Here is a 23836-nt window from a genome sequence, read left to right as displayed (position 1 = left end):
AAAGAGACTTTAAAAATTTTAAATGCACATATCCTTTGTCCTAGCAATTCCACTGCGAGGGATTTGTCTATAAGATATACTCACCAAAGTATGCAAAGATAGGCATGCCCATTGCATTACTGTTTGAAATTGCCAAAAAGTTGGGGGTGGTGGGGGTGGAAATGAATGTCTGTTAGGTGGGGACTCTGAATAAATTATGATACAGCCAGCCATATGAGAGAATACTATGCAGTCAAGAAAAAAAGTGAGATGGGTCTGGTCTATGGCTTCCCAGACATATCATTAAGTTTTTAAAAGAGAGAGGTATACAACAATATTACTGTGATCCCTTGTGTGTAAATACACACAGAGACACACATTGTATTTGCATTTAAAATATTTGGAAGAATAAGAAACAGTTAAATTCTTTACCTTTAAAGTTGAGGTGGGACTAGGGATGGAGTCAAAGGGTGAGAATTCACTTGTCATTTTATATGCTTTTATACTTTTCAAAAGTATGTATATGTTTTACTTTTATAATTTTTAAAAAGCTGATGCCTTGATTGCAGTCCTGTGAGAGGCCCTGAGTGGGAGAAACCAGCTAAGCTGTACCTGGATTCCTGACAGAAAGAAACTGTAAGATAATAAATATTGTTGTAAGCTCTCAGTTTTGGGATATTTGTTACACAGCAACATGGAATTAATACGGTTGACTAAATCCCATCCCTTTTGGAAGTAGACCACCTAAGGAAAGACACTTGCCTTTGGGAGAATATCTGGCACATTGGGTGGATGTAGTAAAGTCATGATGGTTTGTTTTTTAGCAAATGTCCTCACCTGTGCCACTTTGTTTGGTTTCAACCCTTCCAGTGAGGTGACCTTATCTGTGAAGGCTTAGTTCAAAATGGGCTTTCTTTACAAATTCATTTTGTTTTCTGGCATTGAATTTTTTCAATCTCATATTTTAAAAAAAATAACTTTATTTATTTATGTAATTTTGGCTGTGTTGGGTCTTCGTTGCTGCTCGCGTGCTTTCTCTAGTTGCGGCGAGCGGGGGCTACTCTTCGTTGCGGTGCGTGGGCTTCTCATTGCAGTGGCTTCTCTTGTTGTGGAGCACGGGCGCTAGGCATGTGGGCTTCAGTAGTTGTGGCTCACGGGCTCTAGAGCGCAGGCTCAATAGTTGTGAGGCATGGGCTTTGTTGCTCCATGGCATGTGGGATCTTCCCGGACCAGGGCTCGAACCCATGTCCCCTGCATTGGCAGGCGGATTCTTAACCACTGCGCCACCAAGGAAGTCCCTCAATCTCATTTTTAATTTGAAAACTGCAATTTGAAAGTGATTTAGTTAAGAATCATCCCAGACTCCAATTTATTACTCTATACACTTATTATTTTCTGTCCTTGACTGCTTTTCTCCATTGTCTGCATTCTTCTACCTTTCTTTAAAGTTTTTCTTAATTCTTTCAGCTCTTGGATGGAGCATAAGAATCTACTTGAGTAAGATCTCATATTATTTCCACATTTCAACATTTTTTCTTTTCTTTTTCTGGCTGGAACTGCATTTTTTATATTATAGTCATTGCTCTGAAAGCTTGTGCATGACTTCCTTTTATTTCTCATTTAATTAAAAAAAAGGGATAAATTCTACTTTAAGAGATAGACCATATGACCACATTTAGTAGTGGGAGAACAATATTTGCATTATTTTTTGCAGAATTGTCAGAATACTTGTTCTTTGAACAACATAAGGAATCCAGATTTAGGAGGTCTGAAATTAGAGGGGTGCTCTTCCCTCGTCTCCCCACCACATCTCAGAATGGCAATTCCTCAGCTATATGGGAGAATTTAGAAAGATAAGTGGAAAGGGAAGATTTCTGAATACCATTTTACTTTGTTTACCAAGTTCTGAGAAAGCCTATTTCGCATGAAACACAAAGGGATCCAAAGATTATTTTGACTGAATCAAGATTATAGGCTCTCTGGGACTTCCCTGGTGGTCCAGTGATAAAGAATCCGCCTTCCCAGGGAGATCAGCTCCGTGCTTTGTGACCACGTAGAGGGGTGGGATAGGGAGGGTGGGAGGGAGGGAGACGCAAGAGGGAAGAGATATGGGAACATATGTATATGTATAACTGATTCACTTTGTTATAAAGCAGAAACTAATACACCATTGTAAAGCAATTATACTCCAATAAAGATTAAAAAAAAAAAAAAGAAGTGCAAGGCAGACTCAGATAAGGGCTACATTAAAATATTCAATCCAGCCATGGAAAGACAGATGACAATATGCTGGTAGCATTTATCTCTGGTAGGATCATGTTTTATCTACACTTTGGTATATCATATGTATACTTTATATTTTCCAGGATCCCTACCATAATTATGCATTACTTTAGGAAAAAATGTCTATTATTAAAGGCTGTGACAGTCCAAAATGATGATTCAGTTATGAATAAAACAGGACTCATGAATATAATATGTACTATAAAAAAAAAAAAAAAGAATCCGCCTTCCAATGCAGGAGATATGGGTTCGATACCTGGTCGGGGAACTAAGATCCCACATGCCGCGGGGCAACTAAGCCTGCGGGCCACAACTACTGAGCTCGCGTGCCTCAGTGACAGAGCCCGCGGGCCACAAACTACAGAGCCCACGTGCCCTGGAGCCCACGTGCCACAACTAGAGAGAGAAAACCTGCACACAACTAGAGAGAAACCCGTGTGCCACAATGAAGAGCCCATGCCACAACGAAGGATCCAGCATGCCTCAACTAAGACCTGATGCAGCCAAAAAAAAAATTAATTAAAAAAGTGAACAATGCATTAAACACAGTTAAAGCATTAAAAAGAAAAGATTTTAGGCTCTCTAAGTTACAAATAATAATAATAACAAACCAAACAAAAAAATACATCACTTTTCCTTCTAAAATATTTAAAGAGAGATGCACGCAATGTGAGGAAAATGGCCTTAGAAGAGCATAGCAATATATGTCTTCTACCATAAAAAAACACACATGAGATCATGTCAAATAAGAGATCAAAAAAGCTGGCAACCAATCCTGCAAGGTTTTTACTTGCACTAAGTATTTTACCCCTTTCTAAGTGTAGCACAGACCTGACATAGTAAACGTACTCTTCGCCAATCAAACCACAGGGGCAACAACAACAAAGACATGCATAAAAAATTTTGTTAAATTTTATTTTGTTCGTTTGTTTAATTAGCACATGGCCCCAGAGAAGGTAACCGAAGACTCAGTCCTCTAGCTCTGTGGTGTTACTCCAAGTTGCTCCTCAGGGCAATTCAGACATCAGATATGGTACTTGAAGAAGAGAGATACTCCTTTCCAACCTAGAAGAAAATATTCAAGGATTGGGGAGAGAGCATATGATATTTTGCAAGGTGCCACCAGTCTTTCTCAATAAAATATCACCAGTGAAAAAACATGGAGGCCAGAAAGGGCTGGTGAGGGAAAAGTATGACAAGGAGGGTTGGCAAGAGTAAACCCTTGGTGAATTCAACCCAAGGGAAAATACAGAGAGAGAACATAAGTGAGTATTTCTCAAAAGTTTTTCTCACCAAATTCCTTTCATTTTAGAGTCGAGGAAACTGAAACATGGGCATAGTGACCAAAAAGCATACAACTAGTAACTGACAGAGCTGGTTCTTTCTACTATATCACAGTGCCTCTTCACGTTCCTAATTTCCTACCTCTGTTCTATTCTAAATTGCCCTTGTTAATTGGCATTAAAGTCTCTGCACCTAGTGTTTTAGACATATTCGGAAACTTTTTTAAACACGTTGATTCATTCATTCAGGGCTGAATTATTTGTGACAGCAGTAACAACTCCACCCTGGGGCGTATCCAACAAGGTGAGGGATTCAGGGATCAGTCATGTTGTGTTCCATTCTTCCAGGCTCTCGATATTTTCGCAGAAGAGAAATCAGTTTCCTGAGCGTGCACAAGCCCCAAAAAGCCATCATAAGGGTGTCTGTGGAGAAAAGAAGGCAAAGTCCCATGGGTCCAGCCCTCCACAATCATCCTTGGAATGACCTTGGGGAAACTGATTCCTCCTTTGGCAAGGATGTATGTGGATTGGGTGATTTGGGAGAGGCAGGTTAACGAGCTATATGTATGTAGTTAAGTCTTTGGTCCTTCTGAGCATCAGCTGGCAAGACCATGTCCTTGTCGCACTGCCTCTGAGAGCCACTGCCTCTAGGCAGGGAGAGGAAGAGGGAGTGATATTGCCTCAAACTTTGAGAGTAACCATTACCGTGTCAGTGTGCAAATGACATGTTCCAACGGGCGGGGTAGGAGTGCACAGGATTGTCTACCTATCTTGTATATTATAGGCATGGTCTAATTCTTCCTCATATTCGTTCTTCTAATAATGAATTGTGAGAGAACAGGATGTACTGTTGTGCTTTATAATTCAGGAAAACAATACAGGTATTGGCTAACATTGACATGATCAGCTGCTTTTTAAATTTTTTTTTAAAGCCAGTCTGGCAGAAAAGCATTGGCCTATTGTGGGAGTTGCGTTGGCCCTTCCAACACTTTTCAGTCCAGTCCATCAATCAGCAGCAGAATTGCCAAGAGACCGCATTACTACGCTGTAGCTCAAAAAGGTCTGTGGTTGTAAGTGGGTTGACTGGGAACAAAGTTATATCATTCCAATTCTGATTGATTAATGCTGAAGTCCTTGCTAAATAATGATTACCAGTCCCAGTCTCCACAAATCATTCAGTGGTGAATAAGGACTAAGTTAAACAAACTTGGGCCTGTGAACACAGATTCTTCTTGCAGTGGGGGGCAGAGGTGTAGAGATGGTAGGAGAGGGGAGAGAAAATCTAGATTTGACTGAATAAGCGAAGAAAAAACAACTGCAGTCTGGGTTCTCATGGCACCTTGGGCACTTCCCTTCCTTCTGCTGTTGCCTTGTCCCCATCTCTGCATTTGCCATCTCTCTGCAGTCAGATTACCTCCAAATGGTACCACCATAGTCACTCCCTTCTATCACCCTTGGCTCTTTCCTTACAGATGCCCATTACTAGCCAGATGGAGTTATTGCCTAGTCAAATGGTTTAAACCTCCCCTCTCTGAAGGCTTTTCTACCCAAATTCTCCAACTCCCCCCAATTCCTTCCAATTACTTGTTTCTAGCAAAGTACATTCCAAGTCATTCCCTTTGTCTCTTTCTCCCAATTTCTCTTCTTTTTCACTCCCATATCCAAGTATGCTCATGCGTGGAAAGATAGCATTCTTCTGCTTTGGTTAGATGGCCTTTTCAAAAATGCTCAGTGTATTTCCACCAATCCTGGACATGGAGTAGGTAGGGTATTAGAGTTGCAAGAATATTTTGGACAATATCAAATTTAAATATTGCTTTTCTGTTTGGGGTTCTTTGAGACATATCCAAACAATAATGAGGAAAATTTTTTTTTCAGTTTTCTGTAAGCTCTGGTTGCTTCAGTGTCAGCAATCTCAAGTGCTGCTTCTTGCCAGCTTTCCATTTGGTAGAAGGTGCTTCCTAAAGATGAACTTCTGTGAAGTCAGAACCAGCATAGACTGAGCCAAATCACGATTAAAACGCTTGCTGGCTGCTCCTGTTGCCAGTATAGTTCTGTGTTTCCACTTGTTGGAAAGCTATCTGCCTATCAATGTTTGCAAACGCCAGTACCTTTTGTTATAACAAACTCACAGTGTTCCTCTTCAAGAATGCCAGCATTCGTAATTTTTAAGCCTCCAACTTTGAAGAAATGGAAGCCTCTGAATTTCTCTGCATTTAAAAGTAGAAATGGTAATATTACATAGCTAGAAATTTCTGTAAAGTGGATTGGCAATAATGTTATTTATGCTTTCAAAAATCGGGTTCTTCTAAATGCCTGTGTATCAGTCACAAGCTAATAAATTCTTTGACTTTAAACGACTTTCTTTCTTGTCCTAGAAATCCTGAATGATTGCTACGATGTAGACATTTACAGAAGTTTGACTTGAGACAAAATGTTTCAAAACTCAGGTAGATGTAAATTATAATTTATTACTGGCAGGAAAACACTTAGTTCCAACATCTCTGACTGGAAAATTTTTGAATTTTCTAGATATGACAAATAAAGATTTATGAGGTATGATTTCACAGAAGAAAAAGCATTTTGATGAAAACATTTTTTGGTAGGTAAAATAGGAAATCACAAGAGTAACCAGGATGAACTTCAGTGGAAATCATCTGTGAGCTTAATTGAGCAAATGAAATCCATTAAACTCTGGGAAACTAAACATACATGTTTATTATTTAGTTTCTGGTATTGAGTCCTTTCCATTTCCCTACAGAGTTGTTTGTGGGATCTATTATTTGGAAAACATGCTATTTTAACTTGAGTTGTCAATAACTTGATCCTAGTAATTTGGTAGAAAGGGCATTAGATTAGGAACCAGATGGCCAGGGTTTCATTCTCACTCTGCTACTCACCGAGTTTGTGACTCTGGACATCTCTCTTCCATACTTTGGACCTCTGTCTTCTCATCTGTTCGACAGTAAGAAGAAATACCTGATCTTGTTGCCTCTTAATGTTGTTGTGAGGATCAAAAAAGGTCCTAGTTGTTAAATCATTTTGAAACTATAAAGTGCTATATAATATAAGGCAGACTACAGTCTACTCATTATCACCTCAGAATTCCTCTCAGATTACATTGCCTCAAATGCATTATTTAGCAAAAGCACAAACTTGGATACCATATGGAGTCCCTGTTGACACTGCAGATGTTGGTTAATTTTAGATTCTAAAAGAACAAAAGAACAGAAGCACCACCAAGCAAATTAGCCTCTCTTTAGCTTTTTCTTCGAAATCTCCTATTATACAAATACCAAACTAAAACTGGCATGCTAAATATTATAGAAAATTACATCATTTGAAGCATTGAAATTCTGTATATCCAAGCCTTTTTGCAGTTTATTTTTGCAGGAGTTTATCCCCTTCAAAGCACATCACCAATGAATTTAATGCTATAAGATTAATTATGGTTATTTCTTCGAGGACCAAGTAAGAGGATTTTAATCTTAAACTTTAACCTCAAATAGCACAGAGACAGGGGAAACATAAAAGTTTCAGAAGAGTCACAAAAAGACATGCAATCCATTTTGGTGGTCATAGTCTCTCTTGAACTAATGGAAAACTGAACTAAGCTCAGCTAGCCTTGGGTTCTGATTCTGAAGGTTCATATTTACGAGTGGGAATTTCCTTGTAGAACAGGTGTGACAGACTTGCACATACTCATGACAACCGCTTTTACAGCCTCATCAGTTTGGGAAGACCTGTTCTGCTCACGTGTGCCATCTGTAAGACATCTCTTTACATTTTGTCAAATCTGACTCCCTGCTTACACATGCACCAGCAAGAGGTGTTTTTGTAAAATATATAGATGGCATCTGTCTTTCTATCTCTTGTTTGTATACCACCCACTAACAAAAAATATCCTGGAACAAGCTGAGCATTCTGTAAGTGTCTTGAAATTATTTATATTATAAATATATAATGATTATATATATATATATATATATATATATATATATATATATAAAGGTCCAGTTGATATTCTAAACCTAGATTTTTACTTTTTATTTTAGAGGATAATCAATGTCCCCAAATTGTTCACTAAGTCTTAGTGCCTTGAGATATTGACAGACTATCATTTTAATTAGAAAATATTTTCAAACTCAGGCCATAAATGTTTCACCTACAAGACACTTGCTCCTCTAAAAGAGGCAAAATTTTCAAAGTATGTTTCAACCTATCTTTTAGTGATTGGGTGGATACTATACGATATTTCAAAATATGCTCTCATGTGGATTAGAAACATTAAAAACAAATCCAAAGAGTAGATTTTATGACACAGCTTATTACGGATGCAGTCTAGGCTGATTATTTTCGTATTAAGTATACTATTAATCACCTCCCTCTCCTGCCCATATGCTACCTCTTTTAGCACAAAATGCCTAACAAGACGGGTGCAACTTGATTCCACGTTACATAGTTCTGTCAAACTGGAACAAAAATTTAACTCCCCCCAATATTTTCTCCTTGTGAAGGACTTTGGATTACTGCAGACAATTACAGGCCTAAACCAGAAATGGATTCAAACAACTCTCATTCACTGCTGAAACTGAACTGGAACTGACCCCCAAAATACATTGGCTTAATTCCCTATAAGAGGAATATGAATCAGGTTGCCATCTGTTCCCTTCTTTCTTTAACTTCACCAGTGGGCTGGGTTTAAACATAGAACTGGAGGAGTCTTTAGGGGAAGGGGAAGAGAATTCTGGTTTGGTGTCTAGACAGGTATGCTGCAAGGGTAGATTCACTCTAGATGCAAGAAGAAAGGAGTCTGTGTATTAGCTGGGGAAATCATGTAATTTGGCAAACCGTGGGAACAACGTGAGTTTAATTTGTCTAATTTTGTTTGAAGATGTTGCATCAACTAAAAATCCTTTGCTCTCCAGAGGTGAAAAACATAATCCAAAGTAGTTTAGTCAAAAAGGTAAATTTACTGGCTCATGTAACTGAATAATTTAGAGTATCTGGTTCAGGTGAAGCTTGATCCAGTGCTCAAACAGTATGACCTAGGACTTGGTTTCTCTCTCTCCATTTCTCAATTCAGCATCTTCAACATTGGCTCCATTCTTGGGCAATCTCTCACCTCGTGTACCCAATATGGATGCAAGCTGCTACTTACCTCTAGGTTCAAATCCAGAGCCAACTTTTCTAGTAGATCTAGAATGGATCACTGTGACCAGGGAATAGGATATACTGATGACCTAGACCAAGGTCACATGTTTCACCCCTGAGGCATGGGGGTAGAGATATCGCTATTCTGTCCAAGCCCTGAGAGTATGGAGGACCAGAGTCCCCAGAACAAAATTAGAGTGTGGTCAGTGGAACTGATGTTCTCTACAAATACTCAGGGACCAGAGGCACAAATAATTTTATCTACTGTTATTCCTCACTTAAGCAGGAATTCTGGCTATCTCCTAAAGACAGAGTCCAAGTCTTACCAGCTGAAGAGAAAAAAGGAGAATGTATAATTGACATTTCCTAATGTTCACATAGAAGAGTTAGTGCTTAATGAAAACTTGAAGGATAAATATTGCAAATACAGAAACCAAAATATATGAGAAGGAATTTAAAAATTAATTAATTTAAAAACAAAAAAGTGGGGGGGGTAACGTAATGGCCAAAAGAGAGACTGTAGAATCCTCATGTGAGACATTTAAAAAATTGAAGATAGTTTCAGTTAGAGCTGGGACTAGATACTCTTCAGAGATATTGTACACTTCTAGTTCTACAATTTGTAGATTTTGTGATTTCTGAGGAAGAGAGCTTTAGAGCTAAGGAACGCTTTCTAGATGGCTGTTGGCTGAAACTTGTCAATTTCATGGTTTTTTTTTTCTTTTAATAAATTTATTTATTTATTTATTTTTGGCTGTGTTGGGTCTTCGTTGCTACACGCTTTCTCTGGTTGCTACACCCTTCCTCTAGTTGCAGCAAGTGGGGGCTACTCTTCGTTGCGGTACACGGGCTTCTCATTGCAGTGGCTTCTCTGGTCGCGGAGCATGGGCTCTAGGTGTGCAGGCTTCAGTAGTTGCGGCACACGGGCTCAGTAGTTGTGGCTCGCAGGCTCTAGAATGCAGGCTCAGTAGTCATGGCCCACGGGCTTAGTTGCTCTGTGGCATGTGGGATCTTCCTGGACCAGGGCTCGAACCCATGTCCCCTGCATTGGCAGGCGGATTCTTAACCACTGCGCCACCATGGAAGTCCCTCATGGTTTGTTTTTAAATACTTCCTTTCATGCTACAATTAAAATGAACAAGCAAATAAACAAACCTCCCCACACATAAAATGGAACCAAAGAGAAGTTCTGTGTGGAAAGATAATTTTATTTTCTAATAATGATAGTAATATGGACGGGCTATCTTCTTAAGATGTATACACATATTTTTTAAATGGCAGCTCTCACTGACACATTACTTGTACATATTTCTACATCTGTACATGCTCTCCTAAATATTTCATGTAAATTAAGTGCCCTAGGATTCTTCCATCCTGGTCTCATGTATCTGGAATCTAATAAATAAGAAAAAATATGAGTGGTGGCTAGTGTAAGGACAGGATACTTACTTTACATGGCTCAGTTATAAAGCACATTTACCGAAGTCTACCCATTTCACCAAGCCATTAAACCTATTTTCCAAAAGCAACTATGGAAAACTGAAGAATTACAAAGAGAAATGTAAAGGGGTGCTAATAAAAAATGGCTGAAGGATATTTGACCCTGGGGCTAGGGTAGCACTAGAGCTGTTTGGGGCAGTGTATACCTTACAAGTTCTCAACTCCAAACCCATCAATCCCATCTGAGACTTCTTTCTAGAGATGCTTCTATAGGTTGAATTAAGAAAACTCAAGTATTTTCTAGAGCTTAAAATTCATTAACTGGGGCATAATCAAGCTGAATTTTATTCTTTTTTCTTCTTTTATAAAACATTATGCCAGCTATTACTGGTTGCAGGAGAAAGATTAAATATTTTAAAATTTTCCTTTTTGGGGCTTCCCTAGTGGCGCAGTGGTTAAGAATCCACCCTCCAATGCAGGGGACACGGGTTCGAGCCCTGGTCCGGGAAGATCCCACATGCCACAGAGCAGCTAAGCCCGGGCACCACAACTATTGAGCCTGCGCTCTAGAGCCTGCGAGCCACAACTACTGAAGCCCGCGCACCGAGAGCCCGTGCTCCGCAACAAGAAGCCACTGCAGTGAGAAGCCCCCGCACCGCAACAAAGAGTAGCCCCCGCTCGCCGCACCTAGAGAAAGCCCGTGCACAGCAATGAAGACCCAATGCAGCCAAAAATAAACAAATAAATAAATTTATTTTAAAAAATTCCTTTTTGGAAAAAATACAAGGATATAATTTACAGGCCAACGAATGAGGAACTATTCTTAATGGAACGTGAGAGTTAATCCTTGGAAAGCTAAGGTTCTACTTTGGAAATCTAGTCATACCACCTTAGAATATTCCTTTAGAAGATTTTATTAAAGTGTTTGGGAGACTTCTGGGGATTTATCCTACGGATAAAGCTACAGACATACGTGTCAGGTTATTCATCACGGCATTGTTTGTAACAAATAGCAAAGATTGTAAACAGCCCAAGTGTTCATCAATAGGGGAATGGTTAAATAAACTGTAGTGTAATGCTAGGCAGCTGTTTAAAAGAATGAGGATGCTCTCTTAGTACTGATATGAAAGATCTCCAAGAGACGTTGTCAGAGGGAAAGCAAGATGCAGATCAGGAGATATAATGTGCCACCTCTTGTGTAAGAAGGGAGGAAGAGAAGAAAGAAGAATTGCTTGTATTTGTGTGAAGAAACACTGTAAGGACACATGGGAAAACAATATAAATAGTTATCTTGACCTATGAGGGTGGGTGGGCATGGAGAATGGGGTGGAAGAAGCAAGGTGGGAGGGAGACTTTTCACCATATACCTTTTAATTTTGTTTTGATTTTTGAAACATGTGAATATATCAGCTGGTCAAATATTAAAAATTAAATAAATACCAGAAAGAAAAAAACTTGAGAAAAGTCATTCAGGAGTCATATGGCAACCTCATAAAAGTTCCAGTTACAATTACAATAAAAAGAAGAAGAAATCTGAATTCATCGTCAACCAAAGGTCTACTGTTGGCCTGGTACGAGTAGGTGGGTACAGCAGAAGCTCAGACCATACTGATTCCCATTCCTGTTAGCTGAGCACCTTGCTTCTGTCCAGCATCTTTAACCTACCGGCTGTTTTTCCATATCCTTCCTTCCTCTTCTCTTAAAAAAAAAAATCCAAGATCCTGGAAGATGCTGCTGACAACTATGGAAAGTTATTCATAAAGAGTTAAATTAAAGCTTTATCTAGAATGTGTATTGCTGCACATATTCACAAAAGCCAAGAAAGTGCCCGTTATCTTCCCAAGAGAGTAGGCCTCCTGGTTCACTTAGCTGGACTAGACTAGGGGCCAATGCAGGGGACACGGGAGCTCCTTCCTGACACTCTCAGTGCAGAGCTCTGACATTGTGCTTAAAACATCCCACAGAAATCACCGGGGTAGGAGGCAGACCTTCCCACTAGCCTGGGTTTTTTGAGAGCAAGTACTGTGTCTTAGTGGGCTTTGTATTCTCAGAGCCTAACACAGCGCCTCCGTAGGCACTGTGTCAACTCAGTAAACTGAACTTTTATCCACCTCACTGCTTAGCTCCTAATCCTAAGAGTGATCTTTAATGTCTTTCCCTCACTCACTGTCACTAAATCCATCAGTTAGACTGGTCAATTCTATCTGCCAAACATACACCCAAACCTACTACTCTTTACAGTCTTCAGGCTACCACCCTAATCCAGACCACCACCATCTCTAGTCTGGACCAAAATCACTAGGCTGCTTTCTGATCCTCTCTCCCATCGCCCCCAGAACACATTCTCCATATGTAGTTAGGGAGATCCTTTTAAAAAACAATCAAATCATATCATACTCCTGCTTAAAATCCTTCAGAGGTTTCTATTACAATTAGAATACAATTTAAACTCTTTACCCTGCCCTTCCAAGCCCTGTCTGCTTCTTTGACTTCACCTCCTACCACTACCCCTCCCTTCCTCCACACCATGTCGGCCTTCTTTCAGTTCCTCACATCTCCTTTGCCTTCTCCTGTCTCAGGGCCTCTGTCTGTGCTCTTCCCTCTGCCTGGAAGGCTATTCCTCCTTCCTTCTGTAGGATTGTCTCTTCATTACTGATGCTCAAAGGCCACTTTCTCAGGGAGGCTTTCTCTGACCACTCCTGTTCCATCAGCCCCACCCTCAACATTGTTCTATCTGTAGCACCTTTGACTCTACAGATTAACATCTTTATTTGTTGGTTTGTGCTTACTGTCCCCACTCTAATGTAAGTTCTGTGAAGGCTCTTGTTAGCCTCTGGATGACCAGTGCCTAGAACAGGGCTGGCATTTAATGGCTCTAAAAAGTTTTTGTTGAATAAAAATAAAGGCATTTAAAATTAATCATGGATAGACTATATATTCCATTTCCTCAGAGACCTTTTGATGAAACTATTTAATTATAAAGGCAATAAACAATTATAAAAAGAAATGAGGATGTCATGATTGGCTTTTATATTGTATGAAGTAGGCTAAGAGAGTAAACGGAGAGAATATGATTCTGCAAGAAATGGTAACTTATGTCATAAACCAGTCTAGGCAACAGGCAGGTCTGAGCATTATGTTAGGTAGAAGGGATATAAAGATAACCAGATGCTGGTTTTGCACTCTAGGAGCTCACAATATATCAGAAGATACAGCTTTGTTATTATAGCTCTAATATCTGTATAGTGCAAATCACATTCACATTTATAATTATTTCATTTAATCACCAGAAGAGTCTTATGAGGGGGTTATTATTATGTGTTATCCCAATTTTATAGATTAAATAACTGAGGTTCAGAGAGGTTATGTGACTTGCCTCAGATACACAGCAAGTGGTGAATGAGATTTTTAAGTTAGACCCAGATCTTCTGACTCAGCTCTCCTGTTCTATTTCGCCACTCTGTCTGTTCAGTGTGATAAATGTATGTGCAGCATGCTGTGGGAGGTCAAGTGTAACAAACAGAAAGACTATTTTTATCTGGAGAGGTCTGAGAAGACTTTACCGAGGAAAGTCATATAAATGGGGCTGTGAAAGTTGGAGGAGTTTCCCGGTGGAGGAAGAGGCACATTTCAGACAGAGATCTGAGAAAATGCACAGAAAGATGAAAATGTATAGCACGCTTTATGTGGCAGGGAGCAGAGGAATCCAGGAGGGGAGGTTGGGACCGTACGGTGAAAGATTTTCAGTGCCACTTTGTATGCAGTTGGGCAGTCTCTGAATGTAGAGGTTTTAAACAGTCAGATCTGGGTTTTCAAAAGAAAATTAGAGTGGCAGATCGGATGATGAATTGGATCATGAAGAAACTAGTCAGGAGATTTTATGTTATCATGCAAGGGAGATGTGTCTGAATGAGGATACTGGAAATGGAAAGGACTGATTACAAAATGTTTGTGTGACGTAGAATCACTTTTTTGGGAGGTTGAAGAGAGGGAAGAGTGAAGATTATTTTTTTAATTTTCTAGCTTATATGACTCAGTAGATGACGACTACCTCAGCCAAATTGAAGAATACAGAAAAATGATTTGAGAAGGGAATTGGAAGTAGGAGATGGGGGTTTTCTTGTAGCTAAGATAAAGCACTTGCTTTATCTTTTCGTCCTGTTTGATTTGAGGTACCTGTGTGTAGTATCCAGGTAGATATGTCAAGTAGGTAGCTAAAAGTATGGGCCTAGAATCTGAAAGCAAGGTTGAAGCTGGCAATCTAGATTTAGAGTAACCAAAATATAAGTTGTATCAAAATTCCAACTGCAAAAAGAGCACAAGGGAAATTTTGGGGGGTGATGTAAATTTTCTATTTCATGATTACAGTAGTGGTTACAAGGGTATACGTGTCTCAAAACAGATCAAACTGTACACTTTAAACAGGTTCATTTTATTGAATCTTAAACTCCTTGAAAAAAAACCCACTAAAAATAGAAGTGAACTGCCTTGTACAACATAGTGCTAAATAGTTTTTAAAAATGTGTTAATCAATTGTTTTAGAAAAAATAAGAGAATGAGAAATTGTTCTACATACATCAGTTAAAAACAACTGATAAGCAGCAGAGAAAGCTGCCATGGTTCCAGTTGTTTCAGAAGCCAGTGCCCAATGTGCCAGTTTATGGGCCATTTGGGAGTTCTCCATTCGAAAACTTATTCCCTCCCCAAACCACCCTCCTCCATCCTCAGCCCACCCTTGTACCACCTGGGTTGACTTCCTCATTTAGAAGAACTGAGATAATAAAGGTACTTGAAGAATATAATATGACTCATCGCTGAACAAGAAATCTTTCTCCTTATTGATTGATTTTAGGCTTATGGCCAATTTGGCCTCCTTGTTTGGCACCATTCCCTCAGCATCACTTCTGAATTGTCCTTTCAATGCTCAGCTTAAAATCTATTTTGTTCAAAAAACCATTTTTAATTTGACAGAAGGAGGTGGTATCTGATACCTATATTCATCTCCCAGTGTGGACACATCTACCATGAGTATACAGTCACCAAATTTGCATATTTATGTTAGAATCTCAGTTCTGTCACTAAGTCTTTGAGACCTTGAAGAAAATAAGGATAATAAAACCCACCTTGCAGGGTGGTGTGGATCAAGTCAGTTAGCATATGTGAAAATGCCAAGTATGGCATTGAGTAGGCGCTCAATAAAAGGCAGATGCCTTGTCAAGCCTGACTATATTTGCTGAATTATTTAGTCTGTATTATAAGTTTCTTGAAAGTAAAAGCACTCTTTTCTGCACTCTGTACTCCCACCCTAACTAATACATCCTCTGGAGACATTGTAGAATGATGTTTAGAAAGCTGGCAGGTCAAGGATAAAGTTGAAAAAGATTTACACAATAAATACATAGATGAGAAGAGATCATTCAGGGGACATGGAAAAAAGGAACTCCATTTAGAGGTGGTGGCAAGATCTTTCTTTACATTTCCTCTTTTCATTCATTTAAAATTTTATCTTGCCAAAAAGAGGGGACAGAAGGTCTCATTTTGATGAGCAGAGCTGCAGGACTGTGTGCCAATACACCTGGTATTGATTCATGCCAGCTGGGAGAGGAGCTTGGCTTCTCTGTGTTTTACTACTGTGGTTTTCTGGGCTGGGCAGCTGGGTGCCTAATAATGATAAAAACCATAATAATACTTCATAATTACGCACCGCCCTTTGCCAGAACTTGGGTTTAATTACAATGACTATGACGGAACTGGCATCATCTCACTCCCTGTTGGGGTGCAATACCCAAGGGCCTGGAAATAGAGTCAAGTGGCAACTGCAATCCTTCTCCTGCAGAGCCTCTCCTGGCAATTCACCCAGAGTGCTCTGGGTTTGAAGCTCGTCATCAGAAACAAAGAATACTTTTAAATTGCCCACATGTACTAGGCACTGTCAAGTAAAGTAGTGCTTATGGTACAACTCCTGCGCGACATGGGGCACAGCATCATGGAACCCCAGGCCTGGAAGGGACCAACAGAGGTAATCTCATCCATTATTACCCTGCCCCCTGCCATGAGGCATAACTGCCTCTACACTCTAATAGATGAGCTCACTGACCTTCCACTCTGATTGAGCTGGAGATGCTTCTGTGGCAGCCTGATTCAGGGGTCAGGGGATTCACCAGTTCATTTCAACATGCATTTTGTGAGCACCTATTCTGAGCCAAGGCCCTGTGGAGGCATAAAAATGTATAAGGTGTGATCCCTGCCCTCAAAGTAGCTTATCTCCTAGTCGGGGGATTTGTATTAAGGCAGCTGTAACATAAAGATAGAGGGAAGTCCTGGCAGATGAAAGGAAAGAAAATCACTCCAGTTGAAAGGATCAGGGCTATCTTTTCTTCAAGAATAAGAGGAAAGGATGAGAAGGTGTTGAGCAGGGTGGGAAGGCTGAGGGGCATGGGGGAGCGGGGTGGGGGAGATTGAGGTGAAGAGCTGGGCAACAACTTCGGGAGGTTCTTGCCGGTTTCCCTGTTTTTCTGGGGTGGGGGGAGATCTTTACAGCACATATCACCCCTGAATTATTTTTTTCCTTAAGAAATATAGCTTATTTTATTTTTTAAATTTTTATTGAAGTATAGGTTGCTTTACAATGTTGTGTTAGTTTCTTCTGTACAGCAAAGTGAATCAGCTATACATATACATATATCACCTCTTTTTTGGATTTCCTTCCCATTTAGGTCACCACAGTGCACTAAGTAGAGTTCCCTGTGCTATACAGTATGTTCTCATTAGTTATCTATTTTATATATAATATCAATAATGGGTATGTGTCAATCCCAATCTCCCGATTCCTCCCACCACCACCCCCTTACCCCCTTGGTATCCATACATTTGTTCTCTACATCTGTGTCTTTATTTCTGCTTTGCAAATAAGATCATCTGTACCATTTTTCTAGATTCCACAAATATGCGTTAATATATGATATTTGTTTTTCTCTGACTTCACTCTGTACGACATTCTCTAGGTCCATCCACGTCTCTACAAATGACCCAATTTCGTTCCTCTTTATGGCTGAGTAATATTCCGTTGTATATAGTACCACATTTTCTTTATCCATTCCTCTGTTGATGGACATTTAGGTTGCTTTCATGTCCTGGCTATTGTAAATAGTGCTGCTATGAGCACTGGGGTATCACCCCTGAATTATTTATTTGCTACTTTACTCATATATGCTTTGTCTCACCCTACTCAGGAACTTTGTCCCTTTTGTTTACCACTATATCCTGAGCACCTCAAAAAATGCCTGGCACATTGTAAAATGCTTAGTAAATACTTGGCTAATGAATAAATGGCCCAGGTGAGGCAGTGGCTGTAGAAATTGAGACAAAAGGGCATTTAGTAAATATAATCAGCATGATGAAGTTCAAAGGGGTAGGGAAGTGTTGCAGCTGTGAGGGAGTAGCCTGGAGGACTGCTCGCAGATTCTGGTGTGCTTAAGTGAATGAATGGTAATGTTATCAAAGAAGATAAAGAACAGATGGGAAGGAGCAGGTTTGCGGTCTTCTTAGTAGGTATTTGAGTTCTGATTTGGATATGTCAAGATTAGATTCAAGTGGAGATATCCAAAAGCACTTAGGTATGCAGATCGGGATCTCATTAAAGGTACACTCAGCCATCAAAATGGTTAGACCACCTAGTGTGCAGTAGAATGACTATGCACCAACTGAGGATCAGATCCTGGGACTCTCTTAAAAAGCCAACACAGAACCGATTTATAAAGGTTAACTGAAGAGAAATACAATCTGAGGGTTTATGGTCTTAGGTAAACTGGGGTGAGGGGTACGTTGGGGAGGAGAAAAAGGATGTAGTCCATAGAATCAACTGCAAAAGAGATCATATAAGAACGAAAAAGTGATCCTTGAACTCGATCATATGGATGTCACTGGTAGCCTTAAGAGAAGCACTTTCAGTGGGTTAGTAAGGAGTATAATTTAGCCTGTACTGGAAGCATGAATTGAAATAAGGATGAGAACTAGACAGGGTCTCATAGTCAACTTTGTTTTGTTCTGTCTGGAGACGTTGTAATACGATCAGGGGTATGTCTAACACAGAAGTGTTAGGTAAATTTGTGAATGACGACAAGGCTTCTATAAGGCCAGATGGCCTGTCCTGGCGTCTGCACAATGCCTCAACTACGCTTTTATTCTTTCAGCCATTTCTAGGGCGGGGGCCCTTCCATACAAAGTGCAAGCGAAAAGTGGGAGACACTCCTCCATCTGATCATTGAGTCACGTTTGTGACAGCTGGGAGTGGGGATGGGAATGCTTGAATTAAACGAAGTGCCCTGGTTCCCGTGGATCTTGGAATTTAGTAACAGGGAGGCTCCTTGCTGGAGGGAGCTAGGGAGACTCATTCACAGTTTCCGACCGGGCACTCACGCCCTCCATTCAACATTTTTCCTTTCCTTTTCCCTAACAGAGTTGAAACCAGGGACAAAGCTTTCCTGCTTCTCCCACCTCAAGGTTGACCTTCCGCCCCCAAGCCCACCTCTGGACCTTCTCCGACCACGTGACCCTCTTCAGCCCCCGTGACTCGCCGCCGCCAACCCCTCCCCTCCGGCCGCAGCCCGCCTTATCCCGCCTCTCAAGCCCACGTGACCCCCTCTCTCCCACCTGACTGGCTCCTCCCTTTCCCCCGGGCCGGACCCGGCCGCCGTCGCAGCGGCCCGACTCCAAAATGGCAGCCGCGCACGGCGCGCACCCGAGCGGCCGGACCTCCCTGACTCCCGGGCCTCCCCGCTCTCGCTCCCTGCCTCCCTCCTTCGGCCCTCACCTACACGCCTTCGGATTGGCCGTTAGGAATCCCGCCCCTCCAGAGCCCCGTCTGCTATTGGTCACGGTAGGCTGCCCTTCAGAGAGGCGTGCCCCCGCCGCCCCCCGCCCCAGGAGGTATTTTCCATTCCGGTGGGGGTTGGGGGGAGGGGGGAGGGGAAAAGGGTGAAGAGGGGGAGGTGGCCGGGGAAAGGGGTGGGGGCTTGGCGGGGGCATCCGGCGGAGCTGGGGTCCCCGGACTCCGTCCGGAGGAAGCGAGACTGCGCCCGCTCGGGCAGTCGGAGGGAACGGGACGGGACCGGCGGGCGGGCGGACTCGCCCTCTCGGTGACTGCGCCGTCCGGACCCGTCCTGCTTGGCCGCAGGTGCCCCTGGATGAGGCCGCCCCGCGCGCCCCGACCGGTGAGTGTCCCCGGTGGCCCGGCCCTTGAGTGCTTCCTGGCCCCCGCACAGCCGTTAGCGGCCGCCTCTTCGGCCCCCGGTGCTCGCGCCCGGCGCAGTCCGCCTCCGGCCGGCGCCTCCACACCCCGGGCGGAGGCAGCGCCGGCCCTCTGGCCGAGAAGAGGACGACGGGCGGGGGACGGCGGACCCGGGCCGCGAGCCCCGTGCAGACCGTGCGGCGCGTAGTGGGAGCTTGCGCTCAGTGGGCTCTTGATGCATTTCGTTGAATTGTTTTTCTGGTTGGAGGAACGTAGGGCCCCTAAGAGGAAGGGGGTCGCTCCGGGCTAGCCGGAGGGCGTTCGTGATCTGGGTCGTGTTGAATCGGGGGGGAGGTCACCGGAGACTGTGGGGCATTTGCGCGTGTTGCAGGGGAGGGGGCACCCGCCAAGTCACTTGGGGCTCTAAGGCTCCGATCCGGGGGTCCTCAAGGTCGACGAGAAGAGAGGTTCATCCGGAGATGATAGAGGGAACTGGGGAGCTTGGATGGGGAGCTTGGATGGGGGAAGTGACTGGAGCACCTCCGGAGTTTAACCCGAGGTGGAAAGGGATGCGCAGGCGGGCGCTGGAAGACTCTCTGCGACTACTTGGGGTCCTAAGATTCTTTGGTGCTGGGATTTGGGGATTCAAGCAGCTGAAGCGAAATGACTTTCTGGAGAGGGAGTTGCATTTTAAAAAGGATGCTCAGAAGCAGTTTAAGTACACAACTTGCTTGGTTCTGAACTTTGAGAGGCCGGGGTATTGGAGTCACGAGGTGATTTCTGACATTTTCTTTCGGCATTCCAACCAAAAGGTGGACCTTGGCAGTTATCTTTTATTTTAAAAGGTATGTATGCGTTCGATGGTGTTTTACCAATTACTAGTTTTGCTGGAAATTCGCAAACTGCACCTTGAAATTCTTGTAGCAGCTCCTCCATCTGCTGAAGATCCTTTCTTCAGGTCTCTCCATCCATAGCAGTGGCTTACTTCCAATTTAACATTTAGACTGGACTGTATTATTACAGTTTGCTACTGGCTTTTATTCTAGAAGATTAATAAGTAATTCACATGCTTTCTTTCCCTTGCTTTTAATTGTTTCTTTACAAGGTCATGCAATTTTAACTTTTTAAAGTGTTGGACTGGGAAGATGTTGGTAAGCTAGCAGCTCTAGAAAGCAGTATGCAAATTTGGGAATCTTAATGTCAGATGCTTAGTTTAATTTTAATAATCGTGTATTTGCATAATGCTCTTGAGAGTTGAGAACATAGAAAATGCATACCAGGGTTGGTCCACAGAATCCACCTCTGTGGCAGCCCACGGAGGTTCTTCATGTCACTGAGAAGAGGAAGCTAAGAATTGCACAGCTAGCTTTTTAATCTTTTCTTAATCATATATGTTATCTTACTAATTCCTCACAATTTACAGAATAAAAGCTTTTTTTTTAAAGGGAGCACTTAAACGTGTATGAGAAAATTTTGTAGATTGTATTTTCCCTTTGCTGTAAAATGTAATTCATCAGAGAAAACATATCTGCAAAAAGGTGTTAATATATTCAGTTGGCACCTTCTTAGTTATTGAATAAATAATGGATAATTAAATTTTTTCTCCCTATTGTCCTTGAATTTTACTGTCCGTCTTTAGGGAGAATGTGCTGGCACACAAAATAGTAGCCTAAAATATTGAAACCTAACACCTTTTAACATTATAATAGCTTTTACATTATGCACCTTCAGACTCATCTATGGCAAACCAGTGGTCAGGAAGGCTTTCTCCTATCACCTTTGTTTAGAATGGGCTGTTTTCTCCCATTGTAAAACTGAGGGAAAATAACGCTTAATGCCTGCAAAGTAGTGGTAATAACTAAACAGAATGAGAATGGGAAGCTTGGAAAAAAGATGTATGTGTATGAGTCACATTTCTTTTAGAGCTGGAAGAGTAGACCATGGATATGATTATGTTGCAGATCAGGAGACCGAGACCCAGACCAGTGGAAGGGACTAAAATTCTAGCTAGCGACAAGCCAGGATTGGTGGGCAGGTCCCTGAACTCTAGTCCAGGGTTTTTCTACTTTATGACATTCACATTGTTTATTTCTAAAGCATTCTAGTGCCAACTGTAAGTGGTTTTAGGATTATGGGTGATGTTGTTCCCTTCCAAGGATGGGGAAGTTTGGGTTGACTACTTTTATGCATGAAATGACATAAAGCAAGATGAGCTTTTATTGCACAGTTTAAAACAGGATGCTGCAGTGTTAGTGGAAGTGCTGATGTTCCCCTCTCATTGGGAAGAGACAAACTGTCATCTAGATTGAAGTATTAGATGAACTTCTTAGAGTAGGCTAGTGTGCTTTAAATTTTATGCTAAAAATTAATTGCTTAAAAATTTCTCAGAATTCAAAAGGCTCTAGTATTTTCAAGATAAATTATACAAAAATTATTATTTTAAGGAAGTGTGGGGGGTTTGTTATGTTAAAAGGGATTTTGGTACCTTTGCAAAGAGCAGTAGTAGAATTACATGATACTTATGAAAACATGATTTTGATCATAGTTGTAGGAAAGACTGGATTTGTATAATTAACGTTATGATCCTTGGCAAGTTATTTAACCATTATGTACCTAGGTTTCCTCACATGTAAAGTGAGGTTAATAAAAGTACCCACCTCAATAGGGTATTGGTGAGGATTAAAAGTGTTTCCTTAACACAGAGAAAGGGTGCAACAAATATTAGATATTATTTGTCATGTTCATTAGGTATGTACAGGTACTTGTATGCTTATTTGTTTCCTTGCTGTTAACGAAGTCACTTTGTGGCTACAGAAAATTCCCAGATAAATACATGATCAGTATTTATCATATTTATTTTATAAATAACAGTCTGCTTTAAGGGGCACTTAGTGCAAATGATGCCCTCATTTATTATTTTTTTTAGTCCTTACTCTGCTCACCTTGGACCTTGAATTAGGTGTACCTATCAAGGTAGAGTGAAGGTGGCTGTTTTTCTGAATGTCATTGGGAGACCCTGTTGCAGTTTCATTATTCTAGAATTAAAATGTTAATAATTGATTTGCAGATATTCTACTGAAAATACAGTGAGTTCTGGAGTCCTACTGGTTAAACTTAGCTGAGGAAACCAGGGCTTTATAAGGTCTATTATTATTTGCAAACCCCTTCTCCCAATGGAACCTTGAGAAAATCACTGAACCTTGTTTTCTGTTAAATGAATATTTTGATGACTTCATTCATTAAACTGTTAGGTTTTAGTGATAAAATTTGCTTAGCTCCAATTTTGTAACGTTTCGTTCTTTTTGATTTGCTGTAGTCCAGGCCTAGTTAGTCCCAAGAACATGTGGTTTAGCAAATGTGCTTTATGGTGACAGTGGTGAATTTCTTCTCCTGGATATTCTGGAGTTCTTCCTTATCAGGTTCTGCAGTTGATTTTATAGCAGCTCGTCTTCCGTTTACAGTCCTCTTAACTTTTATTCAACCACGTTTTTGTGGTCTTTCCTTCTCACACATCTTTACCATCTGTACCTCCACGTAGCTTCTTACCAGCTGTCACACATGAGCTTACTTTTTTTTAGACCTCTTTTTTTTTTAACATTAATTTCAGTTATTTTAAAAATGTATATCACATAATATTTAAAAATTGCCCTTATTTTTAGAGTTTCATTGAATTGAGCCCATTTTACAGGTTTGAGATTAAAATCAGAAACAGGTTATAGCTCAAAAGCATCTTTATTATGCCAGTAGTTGCTTTTTCCTATTTTGTTTTAGATCTCAGGCAGGCATTCTGTTGGTGGTACTTCAGATGATAAATACGTCCCTTTACTCTGAAGTAATGCTAACCAGCAGAGCTAAGAGAGTTACATGGCGCCATCAAAAGCTTCCAGTCATTTTTTTTCTTTCATTGATACAGAATTTTAATGTTTGAGAGTGACCAGCTCCTAATCTTCTTCTGATAAATTATTTTAATAAAGATTATGAAATTATTACAATTTGTTGGCCATTTTTGGCCTCATGACATGCTTTTAGGAATTCTGTAGAACTTAGACATGCAGACCTTTTCTTCACGTCTATTGCATAATCTAATTACATGAATAAAATATTTAATTAAATGTGATTTCAAAAGATACCGTAAATATCATGCTATAATAAAAACAACCAACCGTTGCTCAGTTTTTCATTAAGTTGATTTTCTTTATATATTTGAAAATAATAAACACATATATATGGAGTCTAAAAAAAAATGGTTCTGAAGAACCTAGGGGCAGGACAGGAATGAAGACGCAGACATAGAGAATGGACTTGAGGACACGGGGAGGGGGAAGGGTAAGCTGGGACAAAGTGAGAGAGTGGCATGGACATATATACGCTACCAAATGTAAAATAGATAGCTAGTGGGAAGCAGCCGCATAACACAGGGAGATCAGCTCAGTGCTTTGTGACCACCTAGAGGGGTGGGATAGGGAGG

General features: G+C 41.1%; 2 protein-coding genes across 4 annotated transcripts in view; both read left to right on the top strand.

Annotated features, from left to right (window-relative positions):
- CRIPT (CXXC repeat containing interactor of PDZ3 domain) overlaps positions 1–23836 on the top strand; it is a 91857-nt gene that overhangs the window by 55140 nt on the left and 12881 nt on the right. The gene's annotated exons all lie outside the window — the stretch shown is intronic.
- The window catches only part of SOCS5 (suppressor of cytokine signaling 5), a 58217-nt gene continuing 53232 nt past the window's right edge, over positions 18852–23836 (top strand). The window contains exon 1 of one of the 3 annotated variants that reach the window (XM_029231580.1): positions 18852–19017. The gene's annotated coding sequence lies outside the window, so the exon portion shown is untranslated. Of the gene's footprint in view, positions 19018–19107; positions 19352–20133; positions 20214–23836 lie in introns of those variants that run through there. The other 2 variants (XM_029231578.1, XM_029231579.1) reach the window with 2 other exon arrangements.

The sequence above is a fragment of the Monodon monoceros genome, unplaced genomic scaffold (genome assembly GCF_005190385.1).
Source record: "Monodon monoceros isolate NGI ecotype Baffin Bay Population unplaced genomic scaffold, NGI_Narwhal_1 Super_Scaffold_19, whole genome shotgun sequence".
Taxonomy (NCBI): domain Eukaryota; kingdom Metazoa; phylum Chordata; class Mammalia; order Artiodactyla; family Monodontidae; genus Monodon; species Monodon monoceros.
This window is presented reverse-complemented; position numbering and strand designations above follow the sequence as displayed.